Source organism: Electrona antarctica (genome assembly GCF_951216825.1).
Source record: "Electrona antarctica genome assembly, chromosome: 24".
Classification (NCBI taxonomy): domain Eukaryota; kingdom Metazoa; phylum Chordata; class Actinopteri; order Myctophiformes; family Myctophidae; genus Electrona; species Electrona antarctica.
In genome coordinates this window covers 30,069,370-30,088,370 of record NC_136803.1, presented here as the reverse complement: position 1 = coordinate 30,088,370, position 19,001 = coordinate 30,069,370, and the positions used below count along the sequence as shown (strand labels likewise).

General features: G+C 42.0%; 1 long non-coding RNA gene across 3 annotated transcripts in view; it reads right to left on the bottom strand.

Annotated features, from left to right (window-relative positions):
* The window catches only part of LOC306917427, a 100,174-nt gene extending 81,173 nt beyond the window's left edge, over window positions 1-19,001 (bottom strand). For all 3 annotated transcript variants that reach the window (XR_013789169.1, XR_013789170.1, XR_013789171.1), the window contains exons 1-2: window positions 18,718-19,001; window positions 14,601-14,745 (exon numbers count right to left, since the gene is read on the bottom strand). This is a non-coding gene — a long non-coding RNA (uncharacterized lncRNA). The remainder of the gene's footprint in view (window positions 1-14,600; window positions 14,746-18,717) is intronic.

Here is a 19,001-nt window from a genome sequence, read left to right as displayed (position 1 = left end):
GTCCATGTCTTATGCAAAAGTGTTGCCATTATGGGCATTATGGGCATTATATCGACATATCGATATGAGACTGACTACATATCGTGTGGCATAATGGGTTGTATTTTGAAGTGAGTAGCGTGTGGACTGTCTCTGAATGTTAACCGTCACCGAGCCTTATGTACCCGCTTCGAAGGTAAATGGTAAATTTATATAGCACCTTTATGATTTTATCCAAGGCGCGATTGTGCATCAATTCACCCATTCACACACACACATTCAAACACTGATGGCGGCCGAAACCATGCAAGGCACCAACCTGCACATCAGGAGCAATTTGGGGTTCAGTGTCTTGCTCAAGGACACTTCCGACACCAACTCTGGGGGAGCCCGGGTTCGAACACGTCCCAAACTCGTCCCAAACTCTTCTCCCTTCTGGCTCCAAAACTATGGAATGCACTTCCCATCACAGTCAGAACTGCAGCCTCACTCCCAATCTTCCGCCGTAGTCTGAAAACCCACCTCTTCAGACTCCACCATGGCCCGTAGCACTTGCCCTAGCCTAGCCCCTTAGATAGCACACTATGTAGTCTTAGATAGTATTTTAAACAGACTTATAGCTTGTTACGTAGACAGCTCTAGAACTGCACTTTATGTAGTCATAGCACACATGTATAATATATTATATAGTATAGTATGTATAGTTTACATAGATACTCCACTGTTACGTTCTTAGTTTACGCATGATTCATGATAACTACTATTTATATATGTGATGTATGCCATGCTTTTGTTATTGCTTAATGTAAGTCGCTCTGGATTAAGAGCATCTGCTAAATGCCTAAATTGTAAATTGTAAATTGTGAACAGGCAACCTTGCGGTTACCATCCGGCCACTCTACCCCTGAGCCACCGGTTATCAACCGTTAAAATGTGGAAGTAAAATGATGATCGTGAAACTGCGCTATACAACAACTTAGTTTACTTACATGGCCAGTTAAGACTGAGGTTAGTGTAACGGGTTAGAGTTGGGGTTAGATTTCGTGATAAGATCAAAAACCGCTACTTTATCCTCGTGCGAAACACTGTAAAGGGAAAACCACGTGTAGCCTGTGTGTGTCAGTGTGGGAGATCACTCAGCCATGGAAAACTGACCTACTGTACAGTTCAGTTAGCTTGACATGCTTTCATTTTTTGATTCTCGCCTCCACATCGTAACTACTCACGGTCTACGCACACTTACAAAGGAAGAGCATGGACGCATGCAGCCATCTCTTCATGAGGTGTGCTGCTGCTGGAACAGTACTTCTGAATGATGCGTTTAACCTGTGTGCCCTGAACTTAATCGCTATCGAGAGCAGGACTGGAAAAAAACGTGAGTGCAACTGCGGTTGAGGCTTGACCGCTCTGTTACTGTCTCTTGCACCAAAGTACCTATAATGGATGTATGCTTGCCAAGTGTGCTTGATGAAATATTATGTATACTGTACCTGACCTCACCGTGAATCTATGAACGTACATTAAATTATACCCCCCCCCCACACACACACACACACACACATCACTCACAATTATGTACATCCCCCATTGCTACAAAGAGGTTGTTGATAAATGGTAAATGGTGCATTTATATAGCGCCTTTATCCAAGGCGCTTTACATAGATTGTGCATTACATTCACCCATTCACACACACATTCATACACCGATGGCAGCGGAAACCATGCAAGGCACCAACTAGCACATCGGGAGCAATTAGGGGTTCAGTGTCTTGCTCAAGGACACTTCGACAGTAACTCTGGGGGAGCCCGGGTTTGAGCTGGCAACCTTGCGGTTACCATCCAGGCACTCTACCCCTGAACCACCGCCGCCCCTGTTAGATGTTAACGTGTTTGACCTGTACCTTTTAAACTTATTCTTATCTAACCTTAACTTTTTTTTCTTCCATTTGATCATATTTTATTTCATCACAGTCCAGTATTAATCCTTATCATCGTGTTGTTTATTGCATTCATCCTCTTGTATACTGCATTCTATTCTGTTCTGCCACAGTACAGTATCTCCTACTAATGATATGAGCCTATATAGCCTGGGATCTGGGATTGTAAATATTACGGCACAAGTGTACATATGGGAATTGCACTGTCCTCGATCACAGATCGCTATACGGTGTGTGTGGACGACCCAGCACATCGCTGTGGGTACTAATAAACACAGAAGTTTGTTAAGCAGAATTGTAGTCAGTTAAACCAGTACGGTTCCCAAACTTTTTCATGTCAAGGACCCCCAAATTGACACTAATTAGCCCACGGACACCCATTTGAAAAGATATGCCTGCATAAGAGACGATATTTACGGCTCTAGCAGAGATTCTCAACCCGTTTAATTTCAAGGACCTCCAGTTTGACATGAATTAGACTATACGGATCCCCATTTAATGGCATTTCTATCTCTGAGACCCCAATTTATATTGTAACATCACTGTTAATTTAACTCCGAGAGTGTACAAATGGAACCAAATGGACCCGTTAGGGTCCATTTGGTTCCATTTGTACACTCTCAGAGTTACAAATGGAACAAATGGTTCCATTTGTACACTCAGAGTTACAAACCCATAAGGCTCCATTTGGTTCCAAACTATCATTTAGCTGGGGACCCCCTGGAACTCCCACTGAGTTAAACAATGGACATCTGGCTAGGGTAACTATATTTAGATCTAATCAAATATTTTCTAAAATAACTGGTGCATTGTGAGCTTGAAGATTGTCTGTTTCCGTTTAATCTAAAAGTATAAAACATATGGCTTAAATGGTTATTATCCCCCAATTGGTACAAGGGATGTTTGCACTAAAGTTGCTCAAAATGAGAGCATCCACTAAAACATATGAAATGTAAGATGACATATATATGACCGCAGTAGATCCTCCAGGTGGCATTTGATCTCGACAGAGACAGAGCCGTACGTCATCGGTGAGTCATTCCAACTGTATGCCACCCGCACAGTGCTTCTGTATTAGCCTGGCTAATAAGCCAGACCGAATCAGCCGTTGGCAAAGAAAAATTGCCTGCCGGCGGATTACGGTCTGGAGAGGCTCAATTGTACGCCCATTTCCTACACCAGAGAACTGGTGTGGCCAATCGGGACACGGTATGCAATATGGGCGGGCTTTGGTACAGTGACGTTCAATGCTTGAGACCTTTGACTGACAGTAGCTCTGACCAATTGCGTCAAAGAGAAAATGTTTGAACCCGCCCCCCGGGAAAAAAAGATCCATACACAGAATCTCCAGACTCAAATACCACACGACAGTGTGATTTGAGTCTGGCTTATTAGCCAGGCTACTTCTGTATGAGACTAGAGAGGCCATGAATTAACACGATTGTGTAGTGTAGTAGTAGAATTGAATGAACGTGTTTTATGAGGTCAAAGTTCCCTTGATCTTTGACCACCAACTTCCAATCAATAATAATAATAATCATCTTTATTGTCCCGAAGGATATTCGTCTTCACAGTCTGTTCAAACACCCACATCACAAACACCACAGAGTACATATAACACCAAGACAATATAAAAACATGAGGTCCCCACAGTATACAGAACCATCCTATCGGTGGGGCAGTTTGTTCAATGCTGCTACGCCTGAGGGAACTAGACTCCTACTAAAACGGACCTTTTTCCATGGCACGGTTCTGTATCTTTGTCCAGATGGCATGAGGTTAAAGAAGCGATAATTCATCCTTGAGACCTAGTATAGTAATGTTGGTCAAATTGACCTTGAATTCTACCAAAGAGTGTGTTTGAAAACTCGGAGAATAACCCACGAATCCGTGAGACCTTGGACATGGTAGTGTTATACATCTATTCCTAGGGCAAAGTAAACAAAGAGCTATTGAGAACACGCAGTCCTCCACCCACCCACACACACGTGGACACATGAAGGCCTGGTATAATGGGGTGCCAAGTGGATTGTGTGTGTGTGTGTGTGTGTGTGTGTGTGTGTGTGTGTGTGTGTGTGTGTGTGTGTGTGTGTGTGTGTGTGTGTGTGTGTGTGTGTGTGTGTGTGTGTGTGTGCGCGTATGCGTGTGCGTGTGGGTGCGTGTGTGTGTGTGCGGCTGGGGGCTTACAGCTGGAGGATCATTCGGATTCTCACTCCGTCCCGATTCTCCTCTCTCCCCTCTAAGCATTTTCCCCTCGCCCGCCTGGCACCCGCCCAAATGGCTCGGTGACGCCGCCGCCGCCGCCGCGACGTCCGTGGCCGTGCCCGAGGGAGAATATCCATTATCCCCTCGCTGCCTTGTTTTTTCTGGCCCCCAGTGCTTAGAGGAAAACCGCTCAATGACTCCTAGCGGGGAGGAGGGAGGGAGGAGGAGGGGCTTTCACCTCTACTCTGATAAAGGTTATCTTGGCAATTTAGTGCCGGCGATATCGCATTATGGAGAGAGTTATGAGGCGGAAATCAAATTTTTGCTACCAGTGACTCTCGAGGCAAAGCGAGGGAGCGGGGGGGGGGGGGGGGGGGGGGGGGGGATCTGTGTGGCTGCAAAGTGCATGATATGGTGCGAGGAGAACACGTGCACGGTGGTGGATAGTAACTAAGTACATTTACTCTAGTACTGCACTTAAGTACAATATTGAGGCTTGTATACTTTACTTGAGTATTACCATTTTTCAATACTTCTACTTCACCATATCAGAGGTAGATGTTGTACTTTTTACTTCACTACAATTATTTGACATCTTTATTACTTTAATTATTACTTTACATATTTATATATTTTTTAATAAAAATAAAACACGAAACAACCATTTCAGCACTATTTTATACAACCATTTCAGCACTATTGGTCTTCCGATCTACAAGCTCACAACCCGTCGATGTGTTGTGAGCTTGTAAATCTGCTATAAAACGTTGATAATGTAAATACATGTTGATGACAAGGGGACTAAATTAATTTCGCTCCTATGCCACCAAACTGTGGAACGCCCTACCAACAGTCATTAAGACATATGCGGATCCCTTGACTCCTTCAAAACTGCTCTCAAAGGGCACCTACGGACGGCTGCAATTCAAAACTGGCCCCCGTAAAATCAGAATTCCCCACCCACCCCCTTTTCCCCTCACTGTATACGTTTTCTTTTCCCTTTTTACCTCCTTTATGATGATGATTTCCAGTTTTTTGGGCTATATAGAAGTGTATATTTCTATGTCTAAGTGTTATGATGAATTAAACAACAAGGTGGACCCGCTTGTAAACAAGTGTATTGCTTTATTGGATCGTCCACTCACAGTTAACAGTTTTTTGCGTTGAGTTGTGCTTGAAATGTACTGTAATTCTGCAAACTGTTAATAAATACTTCAATCAATCAATCAATTATGGTATTGCTTCTTATCGGAGTAGGCTACTGGTACACAGCGCTTGTGTACGGGTGAATGTGAGGGTAACCCTTCATTTTACGGTACGGTAATTACCAGGTAACTACCAGGTAATTACCTGGTAATAATAGGTAAGTACCTGGTATTACCTGGTAACAACCAGGTAGTAGTTATAAGTATTTACCCATAATTACCTGGTAATTACATGGTAACTTCCAGATACATTACTCTCAGTAATTACTATGTAATTACCAAGTATTACCCAGTATGTATAACTATTTACTGTATAATCTCCTGGTAATTATATGGAACTTACCATGGTAAATGACACACTGGTTGCCAGGTAATTACCAAGTATGTTCCTGACAATTACCAGGTATTTATACGTTTTTACTATGTAATTACCAGCTAACTACCCGGTATTTATAAGTATTTACTCTGCAACCAGGCACGATACCCTGGTTGCAGGTACTATAGGTATGTAGGTACTATAGGTATACCAAGTATTTTCAACAACTACCAGGTATTTACTCTGCTACCAGGCAAGTTACCCAGTAGGTACTAGGTCATTACCAATTATTTCCTGACAACTACCAGGTAATAACATGGTAACTGTATTCACTGTGTTTACATGGGTACTACCCATGAAACACGTGGGCAGTAGCCTACCAGGGAATTACCAGTTGTTACTAGGTAATTTCCTGACAACTACCATGTAATTACCTGATAAGTACCCAGTAAGGAACAGTACAGTTCCTCCTTTCTTACTGGATACCTATCAGGTAATTACATGGTAGTTGTCAGGAAATTACCTAGTAACAACTGGTCATTTCCTGGTAGGCTACCCATGCGTTTACATGGGTAGTACCCATGTAAACACAGTGATTACAGTTACCATGTAATTACCTGGTAGTTGTCAGGAAAATTACCAGTTGTTACTAGGTAATTTCCTGACAACTACCATGTAATTACCTGATAGGTATCCAGTAAGAAAGGAGGAACTGTACTGTGAAAGGAAGTGTGCTCTATTTCCATGATATTACCATGTACCTACCTGGTAATTGTAGATTATAATCCTCCCCATTACCCATCAGGGTGTATTTTGAACTTTGAACTTTGAACTTTGAATTTTGAACTTGCAATAACTGTTAATTACCAGGTATTTACTGTGTAAATTAACAGGTAAAACCAAGCAAGTTACTGTGTAAGAAAGGTGGAATTGTACTGTGAAAGGAAGCGTGGTTTGTTACAGTGAAAGTACAGGGTAATATTATGGAAACAAACCACGCTTCCTTTCACAGTACAGTTCCACCTTTCTTACACGGTAACTTGCTTGGTTTTACCTGTTAATTTACACAGTAAATAATTGGTAATTAACAGTTATTGCCAGTTCAAAGTTCAAAATACAAAAATACGTTTACATGGGTACTACCCATGGCAATAACTGTTAATTACCAGGTATTTGCTGTGTAAATTAACAGGTAAAACCTTGCAAGTTACCGTGTAAGAAAGGTGGAACTGTACTGTGAAAGGAAGCGTGGGTTTGTTTCCATAATATTACCCTGTACTTTCACTGTAACAAACCACGCTTCCTTTCACAGTACAGTTCCACCTTTCTTACACGTTAACTTGCAAGGTTTTACCTGTTAATTTACACAGTAAATACCTGGTAATTAACAGTTATTGCCATGGGTAGTACCCATGTAAACGTATTTTTCGTATTTTGAACTTTGAACTTTGAATTTTGAACTGGCAATAACTGTTAATTACCAATTATATACTGTGTAAATTAACAGGTAAAACCAAGCAAGTTACCGTGTAAGAAAGGTGGAACTGTACTGTGAAAGGAAGCGTGGTTTGTTTCCATAATATTACCCTGTACTTTCACTGTAACAAACCACGCTTCCTTTCACAGTACAGTTCCACCTTTCTTACACAGTAACTTGCAAGATTTTACCTGTTAATTTACACAGTAAATACCTGGTAATTAACAGTTATTGCCATGGGTAGTACCCATGTAAACGTATTTTTTGTATTTTGAACTTTGAACTTTGAATTTTGAACTGGCAATAACTGTTAATTACCATTATTTACTGTGTAAATGAACAGGTAAAACCAAGCAAGTTACCGTGTAAGAAAGGTGGAACTGTACTGTGAAAGGAAGCGTGGTTTGTTTCCATAATATTACCCTGTACTTTCACTGTAACAAACCACGCTTCCTTTCACAGTACAGTTCCACCTTTCTTACACAGTAACTTGCAAGATTTTACCTGTTAATTTACACAGTAAATACCTGGTAATTAACAGTTATTGCCATGGGTAGTACCCATGTAAACGTATTTTTTGTATTTTGAACTTTGAACTTTGAATTTTGAACTGGCAATAACTGTTAATTACCAATTATTTACTGTGTAAATGAACAGGTAAAACCAAGCAAGTTACCGTGTAAGAAAGGTGGAACTGTACTGTGAAAGGAAGCGTGGTTTGTTTCCATAATATTACCCTGTACTTTCACTGTAACAAACCACGCTTCCTTTCACAGTACAATTCCACCTTTCTTACACGGTAACTTGCTTGGTTTTACCTGTTAATTTACACAGTAAATACCTGGTAATTAACAGTTATTGCCAGTTCAAAATTCAAAGTTCAAAGTTCAAAGTTCAAAATACACCCTGATGGGTAATGGGGAGGATTATAATCTACAATTACCAGTTAGGTACATGGTAATATCATGGAAATAGAGCACACTTCCTTTCACAGTACAGTTCCTCCTTTCTTACTGGATACCTATCAGGTAATTACATGGTAGTTGTCAGGAAATTACCTAGTAACAACTGGTAATTTTCCTGACAACTACCAGGTAATTACATGGTAACTGTAATCACTGTGTTTACATGGGTACTACCCATGTAAACGCATGGGTAGCCTACCAGGAAATGACCAGTTGTTACTAGGTAATTTCCTGACAACTACCATGTAATTACCTGATAGGTATCCAGTAAGAAAGGAGGAACTGTACTGTTCCTTACTGGGTACTTATCAGGTAATTACATGGTAGTTGTCAGGAAATTACCTAGTAACAACTGGTCATTCCCTGGTAGGCTACTACCCACGTGTTTCATGGGTAGTACCCATGTAAACACAGTGAATACAGTTACCATGTTATTACCTGGTAGTTTTCAGGAAAATACTTGGTAATGACCTAGTACCTACTGGGTAACTTGCCTGGTAGCAGAGTAAATACCTGGTAGTTGTTGAAAATACTTGGTATACCTATAGTACCTACATACCTATAGTACCTGCAACCAGGGTATCGTGCCTGGTTGCAGAGTAAATACTTATAAATACCGGGTAGTTAGCTGGTAATTACATAGTAAAAACGTATAAATACCTGGTAATTGTCAGGAACATACTTGGTAATTACCTGGCAACCAGTGTGTCATTTAGCATGGTAAGTTCCATATAATTACCAGGAGATTATACAGTAAATAGTTATACATACTGGGTAATACTTGGTAATTACATAGTAATTACTGAGTAATGTATCTGGAAGTTACCATGTAATTACCAGGTAATTAAAGGGTAAATACTTATAACTACTACCTGGTTGTTACCAGGTAATACCAGGTACTTACCTATTATTACCAGGTAATTACCTGGTAGTTACTTGGTAATTACCGTACCGTAAAATGAAGGGTTACCAATGTGAGTATATGTACACACACAAAAACCTAATTCAGCTCCATTTGTTCTGTATCACAGAGACTAAAATCACGACATTGGACTGCCTAGAAATTGCTTCAGCTCATTCCAGATTACATTACTGTAATCTAAAACGTGTGAAGAATCTCGCCAATTTGTATGCATACAGAAATGCCCCATCAAAGCTCACAGCTGGATAGAGAAAGACTGTACATATACATCCTATTAATATATAATGAATGTATAAATTGAATACGGGATACACTGCATGAGACTAGACCGCATGCAAGGCTAGCGCAAAGCTTTGAGATTATTATTCACTGTGGTGTGGCCTTGCATGACCACAAGTTCTATGCACATAGAACAACAATTAAATTACTGAAATAAAAGGAAAAGGGGGCGGCGGGCAGTAGCAGGAGCTGCAATAAAGTCCCATTTGGAAATATGACAGGGGCATATTTTAGCCACTTAAACCTAAATACTCGCCCAGAGTATGGTCACACAGAGGTCTGTACCTTCGACACAAATTCACCATATTCGCATAGGGGCCATCTTGCCATTAGGTTAATGAAATGCCACCCCGTTGCTGCCCCACTTTGGCCCCCACATGTCCGCCATGTGACTATGGTCCCCCAGAAAGGCTTGGCCAACGCTGAAGCCACGAGACGTACAGTGGTGAAAGCTGGAAGTGCAGGCGGGCCCCTGCATATATAGCCCGCGCCGCTGCATGGGGGTTTAACATAGAGCATAGAGCGTTCTTCCGGGTGCTTCAAAACGCCACTGAGCAACTTCCACTGAAATGAATAGCGGTGGCAGTCCGCCCTCTATCCTTTAGAACTCTATGGGCAGTATTATGTGTGTCTTAAGTACCAGGTCTTATTACTTAACTTAAGACCTGGAGGCATGGTCACCTCAGAATAGCCAAATGGTATTGACCATGCCTCCAGGTCTTAAGTTAAGTCATAAGACCTGGTACTTAAGACACGCATAATACTGCCATATGGGTCTATTCCCCTACAACAGTGTTTCTCAAACATGTTTGTCTCAGGTCAACCCTGGCTGTAAGTATCTTTTTCCATCCACAGTAGTGACGGCTGCACCCCTGAATTACATTGTTACTTCATAGCACCTTATAGGTCATATTAATGGTGCGTACATATGTCAATTCTTACCCCCAAGATACAGTATGTCACGAGGAAAACGCGAGAGAATATCAGTTTAGGACAGATTTTAAAGTAGACTGATATCGGCTAGTTTTGGTGAAGACACTTGTTAGGCTGAAAAGGATATTGCACCAAGTGCAGTGCAACTCGGTTCCGTTTGACTAAGTATTGAGGGTCTTAAGACGTGATTAAACTGAAGTGATATTATATATATATTGATACAAATATTATCAATGTATTCGGGGGCACCCCTGGACCTGCGTCAAGGCACCCTGTAGGGTGCCAGCCATGGCACCCACTTTAAGAACCCCTTTGTGAGCTTGTAGATCAGCTACTATTGCTATTTCTGTACGCCACAATTGTACACACAGTGATGGTTAAACATGGTTAAGTGGTTAATCACATGATCGATTTAGTCGATTAAAAAAAGACTAATCTATTTGATTTGTTGATAAACCTGCTTCTTTGATTATTCAATAAAAATATATATATGTGAACAAGATAAGTTGGTTATTGGCTGATACATTGCTGGTAAATTGCCCAGTCCTAGCATTCGACACAAAGCTCACCTCCTGTATTCGTCAAATGGATTTTCTCAGTATTAAATTCACATGTCACGCACAACCCTGGAGGTCTGTGAGTGTGTGTGTGTGTGTGTGTGTGTGTGTGTGTGTGTGTGTGTGTGTGTGTGTGTGTGTGTGTGTGTGTGTGCTAGCTGTTGCAAGGCTCATTCTGCCAAAAAAAAAAGGTTGCCATGGCAATGAGACATCTCGCTCGCACCCCCACTTCCCCAGTCAGCTGAATGAGCCAGAGTTTAAAAACCTTGAGAAAAACGCTCCTCTCTGTAATTATCAAAACCGTGCCTAACAATAATGCTTTCATCCCCCCCCCCCCCAGCGGCCCCTAACCAAAACCCCTCAAAATGTCTCATCTAAAACCCTGACCCCAACTTGAATCATTTTTCTAATTATAAAGCCTAACATTTTGTAACCACAAAACAACCATTTCTCTTCATGTGAGGGCCAGGGAACCTGTCTATTTCTCACTTTCTCTCATACATGTGGAGACATTTCGGTCCTCACAAGTATAGTAATACAAAGTACGGTGGTACAAACACACTTCCAAAAAGAAAATGACAAGTAGAAGGAGTATAAATTAAAGCGACTACAGGCTCCACTCAAGCCAACAGTCTCTTTCTGTTTCCACGGCCCACGAGTCTGAGCCTCGTGATGGATGATCCTCAGCTCCATTACTCCCTTTCCCTCACCCACCCAACCCACCCACGCACCCATCCACCTCTCCAGACTCACTGCACAACACTGACCCCCACTGGAGAGTTCCGGTCACACAAGAGAGACACAGCACAGTGGTGGTGGGTGGATGCCACCGAACGAGAGAACATAAGAACGTATTACTATGTGGGCCTATCAGTGTTGATAGCCGATGCGTATCGCGCCCATGTTTCGTGAAATCAGACTTTTGACACTGCAGCAGACAGAGAGCGTAGGAGAGAGAGAGAGGATAAGACAGTGGGAGACAGACAGACAGACAGACAGACAGACAGACAGACAGACAGACAGACAGACAGACAGACAGACAGACAGACAGACAGACAGACAGACAGACAGACAGAGACAGACGTTATTATGTATCCCACCGCAGTTCTAGAAAAGCCCTGCTGTGATTGGCCAGTAGTCGTTGTGATTGACAGTTCTCGTTTTTGCGACCAGTCATTAGTCCTACAACTACAACCTATCTCAAACCCTCACCCTAAACCTAAACCTCCCATGGGGCAGTACACCTAAACCTAACCTTAAACCATGTCTAACCAATGACTAGTCTAAACTAAGTATGCACCCCCCTAAACCTAACCTGAACGGCCTAACCTCAGTAAAACGATGCCTTCCCGGGAGCCAATCAGACACATGGTGAGGCGGGTCTACCCTAGAACGTTGGTGGGATTCATAATCACGCGACAGACAGACGGACAGACAGCAAGACAGCAAGAGAGAGGGACAGAGAGAGAGAGAGCTTTGTCACTCAGTTTCGCCTTCTCGAATCTGCATGAAGACTATGATATTCACAACAATAGACATTTTCCACAGAGGCCTGCTGCATGTCATTATTACGGTCACCACGCCTAAATGCTCTAATTGCATCCCATTATCCACTTCTCAAGTGGATAATATTATCTCACAAACGCCATAGACAGAGATGTCTGGCAGTGGCTGGTCTGCTTAATTCTTGAGTCTTTCATGGTCTCTTTCGTTCTTTTCTTCTGTCAACCCACACACACACACACACACACACACACACACACACACACACACACACACACACACACACACACACACACACACACACACACACACACACACACACACACACACACACACACACACACACACACACACACACACACACACACACACACACACACACACACACACACACACACACACACACACACACACAGAGCTGAAGCATATCGTCGCTGTCGTGTGGAACCAAAAACGACAAAGCGACCTTTTGGTGTGGTTAGGGCTTAAGATCTCCATATATGGAGCTGACCCGTTCTGACATTCCATACTGTATGTTGATCTGACCTCATCAAACCCTGTAGACTCAAGACACGGTCCATATTATGGCAAGTACAGAATTCATTCCATATGTTGATCTGACCCCCCCCCCCCCCCCCCCCCGTGCCAAAGCGCCAGCGCTCGCCCCAGCAGTCTGCCGTTACCGAGGCGGATGCGTGCACATGGGGCAAGGTCGCTTCTCGCCCTCAGAAGCTGATCTTACTGGTAACACATTTGAAATATGGGGGTTTGTGCCCGACAGGCAGCGCCGATTGGAATACGGTACTGTGTGTGAAGTACCGAGTGACATAATAGTATAATGCCTTTGCTCCAGTGGTGGAGGGATATCTGAAATCCAGTCTCTTGAGTGCATGCAACAGCACTCAGATCAGTCCACAGACACACCACACATTAGGCGGCGGTGGCTCAGAGGTAGAGTGGCCGGATGGTAACCGCACGGTTGCCAGTTCGAAACCGGGCTCCCCCCAGAGTTAGTGTCGAATTGTCCTTGAGCAAGACACTGGTGAATGTAATGCACAATCTATGTAAAGCGCCTTGGATAAAGGCGCTATATAAAAATGCACAATTTAAATGCACAATTTATGTGACCAAATCAGTATCATCATTGGGAGGGAGGACACAGAGTGAGTAGACAGTAGACATAGAAATAGTGCCATCTCCTAATGAGCATGCGAGGACGGTATCAAGTACGGTCGCCCCTAAACCATCTCGCCCCTCCATTTCTTTCCGCCGACCTCACGCCTGACGGCTTGGTGCGGCGGTTCTTGTATTCTTTATTTTGTTTTACTGAGAATAAGGTTAGAAATAAGTTTAGGGTCAGGCATAGTTTTACTGGGGTTAAGTTTACGGTATATGGTTAGGTTTAGGCATAGTTTTACTGGGGTTAAGTTTAGGTATAGGGTTAGGTTTAGGCATAGTTTTACTGGTGTTACGTTTAGGAATAGGGTTAGGTTTAGGCATAGTTTTACTGGTGTTACGTTTAGGAATAGGGTTAGGTTTAGGCATAGTTTTACTGAGGTTAAGGTTTAGGAATAAGGTTAGGTTTAACCGTTATTTACCGCATAATTTATTTAGGTTACTTTAGGAACACCAGCTGTACGCCCGGGGCGAGTTGGTAAAGGGGCGACTCGTTAGGTAATTGTGAGCACCTGTTAGCTGTTGTATGAAGACATTTTAAAATGGGTGAAGAAGTCCGAACCACAAATGAGCGGTAAGCTAGTACACAGCAGCAGTGGTGGAAAAAGTACTCAATTGTTTCACTTAAGTAAAAGTACCAATACTGCAATTTAGAACTACTTCGTTACAAGAAAAAGTACGGAATTGAAAATGTACCCGAGTAAAAGTACAAAAGTATCAGCATCAAAATGTACTTAAAGTACTAAAAGTAAAAGTACTCATATTCAAAAGTTCAAAATGTGTGCAAAATCATTTGAAAATAGCAGATCTACAAGCTCACAATGCGTCGTGACACATTGTGAGCTTGTAGATTGGCTATTTTCAAATGTATAGGGTTGAAGTGGTTAATGTATATGTTTTCTAATCAAAATCGCCAAAGTAACCAGTAACTAAAGTTTTCAAATAATTGTAGTGGAGTAAAAGTAAAAAGTGTGGCTCTGAGATGTAGTGGAGTAGAAGTAAAAGTACTGGAAATTGGAAATACTCAAGTAAAGTACAAATACCTCAAAATTGTACTTAAGCACAGTACTTAGGTAAAAGTACTTAGTTACGTTCCACCACCGTACACAGCAGGGGTCACTCTATTCTGTCCAAAGCGAGGCTCACCTCTGACACAGCAACTCCGAAAGCCCCGATGGAAAGATGGCCTATTATTGATTCCTTCATCTCCACTCCAATCTGTCCCGGGCCAGGCGTGCTCGCAGATCCCCTCTGCAGAGAGGTTCAATATGGAGGCAGTCTGGTGGGAAGTCTGTTTTATAGAGAGGAGTAGAGACAGACATGGGGTGCATACTTAGGCCTCACTCAGACCTTTGCAGCATTGCTGCATGCTTGTTGTATGAATGCTGTGAGTGTCATGTCCGCCCCAATGCATTTCCAATGGAAGTCACATGGTTTGAGGACTACATTTTGGACTACAAGCTGTTGTATGGCTTTCGGCTGTGTTTCGACTGCGCCCCTCCCCCTCATACAACACAAGTGTTGTGTCAGACCATGTGACTCCCATTGGAAATGCATTGGGGCAAGCTGTGTCACACCCTTTGTATACAGCAAGCATACAGCAATCTGTTGTAAAGGTCTGAGTGAGGCCTTAGTTTAGACTAGTCATTGGTTAGACATGGGTTAAGGTTAGGTTTAGGTGTGCTGCCCCGTGGGAGGTTAGGTTTAGGGTGAGGGTTTGAGATAGGTTGTAGTTGTAGGACTAATGACTGGTCTAACCAATGACTATATCTAAACCAACAGCTACATGCGGTACAAATGCAATGCTAGGTACTTCATTGTATATGAAATAGCAATAGCCAATCTACAAGCTCACAGCGCGATATGACGCATTGTGAGCTACTGTAGTCGTAAATGTTTAATTCAGTTCCATTTGTTCTTTAGGACCGAGATTTGACTGAGGGGAGAAAAAAAAGAAATTACAAAGAAACCCTCCAGCTCACTCCTTCATATTACTGTAAACAAAACATGTGAAGAGTCTTGTACTGCATACAGTGAAGCACCAATCAAAGCTCACAGCTGGATACAGAAACACTATAGCCTATACTTCATATTAATATATTAATTGAATACTGGCTACGCTGTGTGAAACAGACCGCATGCATGAACATATTATAAACATAGAGAATACATCAAGCTTTAAAAAGAAATTGAAGGCAGCAGTGATTATGAAAGAAATCATGTTTAGATTGGTGAGTGTTTGATTTCAATTATTAATAATAGGATATACAATATTTAGTTTGTAAACGTATGTATTTTCTAGAATGCATGAAGACTGAAAGCTTCAATTATTTTTGTTTTGTTTTGTTTTGAACTATGTAAAGACAGAATTACATTGCATTATGTTTTAATTTGATTGTATGAGTGTTTGGACCCCAGGAAGAGTAGTCTTCACTGTAGTGAGGACTAATGGGGATCCGTAATAAACAATAAACGCACTGCTTTAACCACTTAAATCTTCTGTTCTTTTTTTGACCGCCCAGGGGTCTATACTTGGTCCCCTCTCTACACACCAAACATCTTCGCCGAAAGTAGCCGCTCACAACAAGCTCATAATGCGGTACGTTAGCCAGTTGCTTGAATGTGGACTGGCTATTTTTGCCAATTTGTTTCGTCTATTTTTGCTAAATGTTTGCCTATGCATACAAATTAGGGATGTCCCGATACAATTTTCGTTCCCGGTCCAATCCCGATACCATCATTTGTGTTAGCCGATACCAGAGAATAATATTTATAATAAAAACAAATATATATATAGAAGCCAACGCTATGGACGGAGCAGATATTAGAGACAGATATCTCGTATGTGTTTATAGATATATCTCGTGTTGTGTTTATAGCCATCTATATATATCTCGTGTTGTGTTTATAGCAGCTTCCTCACTCAAATGTGCACTTGCAGTTTGGGCAACTCCAAAGCAAACTCCACATGTCCCAACATTTTATTTACCTGTATAGTGTCAACCCCTTACCCCTGTGTCGGAACGATGGTTAGACTGGCATATTCGCCGATACCGATATGACAAATAAGGGTCGATACCGATACAGTATCGGGACATCTCTAATACAAATACTCAACTAAAGTACCAATTCATTCAAATGTTTACCGGTATTTAAGTAAAGAACTCAAGTACAGTAAATGTACATTGTTGAGATGTATTTTCATTTCTAAATACAAAGGGACATATACATCATTGCACATAAAAACGACTCCAGGGTATCTAATGAAGTACTGTCACCTCAGAGTCATAGACATGAAAAATCACACCCATGTGAACTGAGTGGTGCAACTCCCCCCCTCTCTCTCTCGCTCTCATTAGCAGGCAACAGTGCAGCACTATTTCTCTCTCTCTGTTTCTGGCACGACAGCGCCCCTACTGGTACTCATGAGTCACACATGAGTCACACACAAACATAGGTTAACACGAGTCACATAGGTGTCACACGGACACGGACATTGCTGTTCCTTGGAGTGGTTGCACCACTCAAACTGGAAAAATACAAAAATTGTGGCACTCCATCTTTAACTCCATAGACACATTCAAAACAGAAAAAGTACAAAAATCACATCTTTAAGGAAATAAATGTGAGTACTTTTGCTGCCACTGGTGAGGCGGTGCCACTCATATAGAAGAGGTCAGGAAAGTGCACTTTCAACACGTTGCATCACATTATTACCGTTTGCCTGTGTCTCTTTGTGTTACAGCCGGAATGCAATTTATTGCCTGCCCAAAGAAATATCGTGGGCGGAGAATTAACGTGTTTGGAGACAGCGGACGACAAAACTGTGTGTGAGTGTGTGTGTGTGTGTGTGTGTGTGTGTGTGTGTGTGTGTGTGTGTGTGTGTGTGTGTGTGTGTGTGTGTGTGCACTCACGTCCGTCAAGTTGTCAAAAGAAGAAGTGCAATATAAACGTATCGTCATTGTTGTGTAAATAGACATCATAATTCATAATGAATTTCGTCATATTGCCTACATTATTATTATGTCACATAATTGTTATGTTGAATGAGTCCCCAGGGCTATCTTGTGTTATCCATTTAGCCTTAATGTACCTCATGCTGTTTACATTTCTGACTAATTCAATCAATCAATGAAATGGGCTATATAATATACATTGTATTGGTTTATTTATTATTTTAGAAAAATGCTTTCTCAAAAATATGTATAAAGGGGATAAAAGTCCTGAGTTTCCCCGACTAGTTTACTTTGCCCTGACCCCCTTCCTAAAACAATGCAAATCACTGGCATCCTTTAAAACAGGCCTGAAAATCCACCTTTCAGCAGGCCAAAGGGAGTTTGATTGATTGATTGATTGAAAATTGTATTAACAGTTTGCAGAATTACAGTACATTTGAAGCACAAACTCAATACAAAGGCTGTTAACTGTGAGTGGACGACCCAATTAAGCATTACACTTGTTTACAACAGGGTCCACCATGTTCAATTCATCAAAACATTTAGAGACGTACAAATAGACACTTCTATATAGACAAAGAACAGTACAGGAATTCATCATAATGGAGGTAAAAAGGGAAAAAGAAACATATACAGTGAGGGGAAAAAGGGGGGGGGCGGTGGGGGGGGATAAGTCAAGTGACTACCCCCCACCTTCTATAACCCCCCTTTTTCCCCCAACCCCAATGTCTTTTTTGAGTGGTGCAACCACTCCTTTAGACAGCTGTGTGTGTGGCCCTGTGTCCCTGTGTCCGAGCACGAAAATAGCGGTATAGCGCTTGTTCACCACCAAGTGTCACTGTGTGTGCAGCCTAACACACAGACACACACACACAGGCCAGGGAGGAAGGCTTGTACAGTACAGTACAGTACAGTACAGTACAGTACAGTACAGTACAGTACAGTACAGTACAGTACAGTACAGTACAGTACAGTACAGTACAGTACCACTCACTTCAGACGGGTCTGATTTTTAATTACTTTTTGTGATGATTTGAATTTGTGTTCTTTTTCATGTCATGATTAGGAATTGAATACCCAGGACCTGAATATAAACAAGCTCGCAAGGACTTGTTTCAGTGATATCCTTTCAGACTAAGTTTTTGACTGCACTGTTTACACACACACACACACACACACACACACGCACACACACACACTGTGCTACCGAGCCAATGACTGCCAGTGTCACATCACCACAACACATAGGGAAATAACTGTGCACTGCTAAACTTTACACAAGCCCACTAACAAATAAATCTACTAACCATCAAGGCAAGGGCAACCGGTCAAGTTTAGTCCACCCATTAAAAGACTCCCTCCTTGGCTGGCGCAGAAAGAACTGCAACCCTTGGCGTTTTCATCTGCCAGTGTTTTCCTGAGAAGTTGATCCAGTCCATCAGCCAATTCTTTGCAGTTTGCACTGAAAAGTAATTTAACTTTGAACTGATATAGGCCTATTAATACCACCATCTGGGCATATCATAATAGGAATTGAGAAATTCGTATTTCTTGGCCAAAGATAGTGCGTGTGGGGTAATCAACTCAGGGC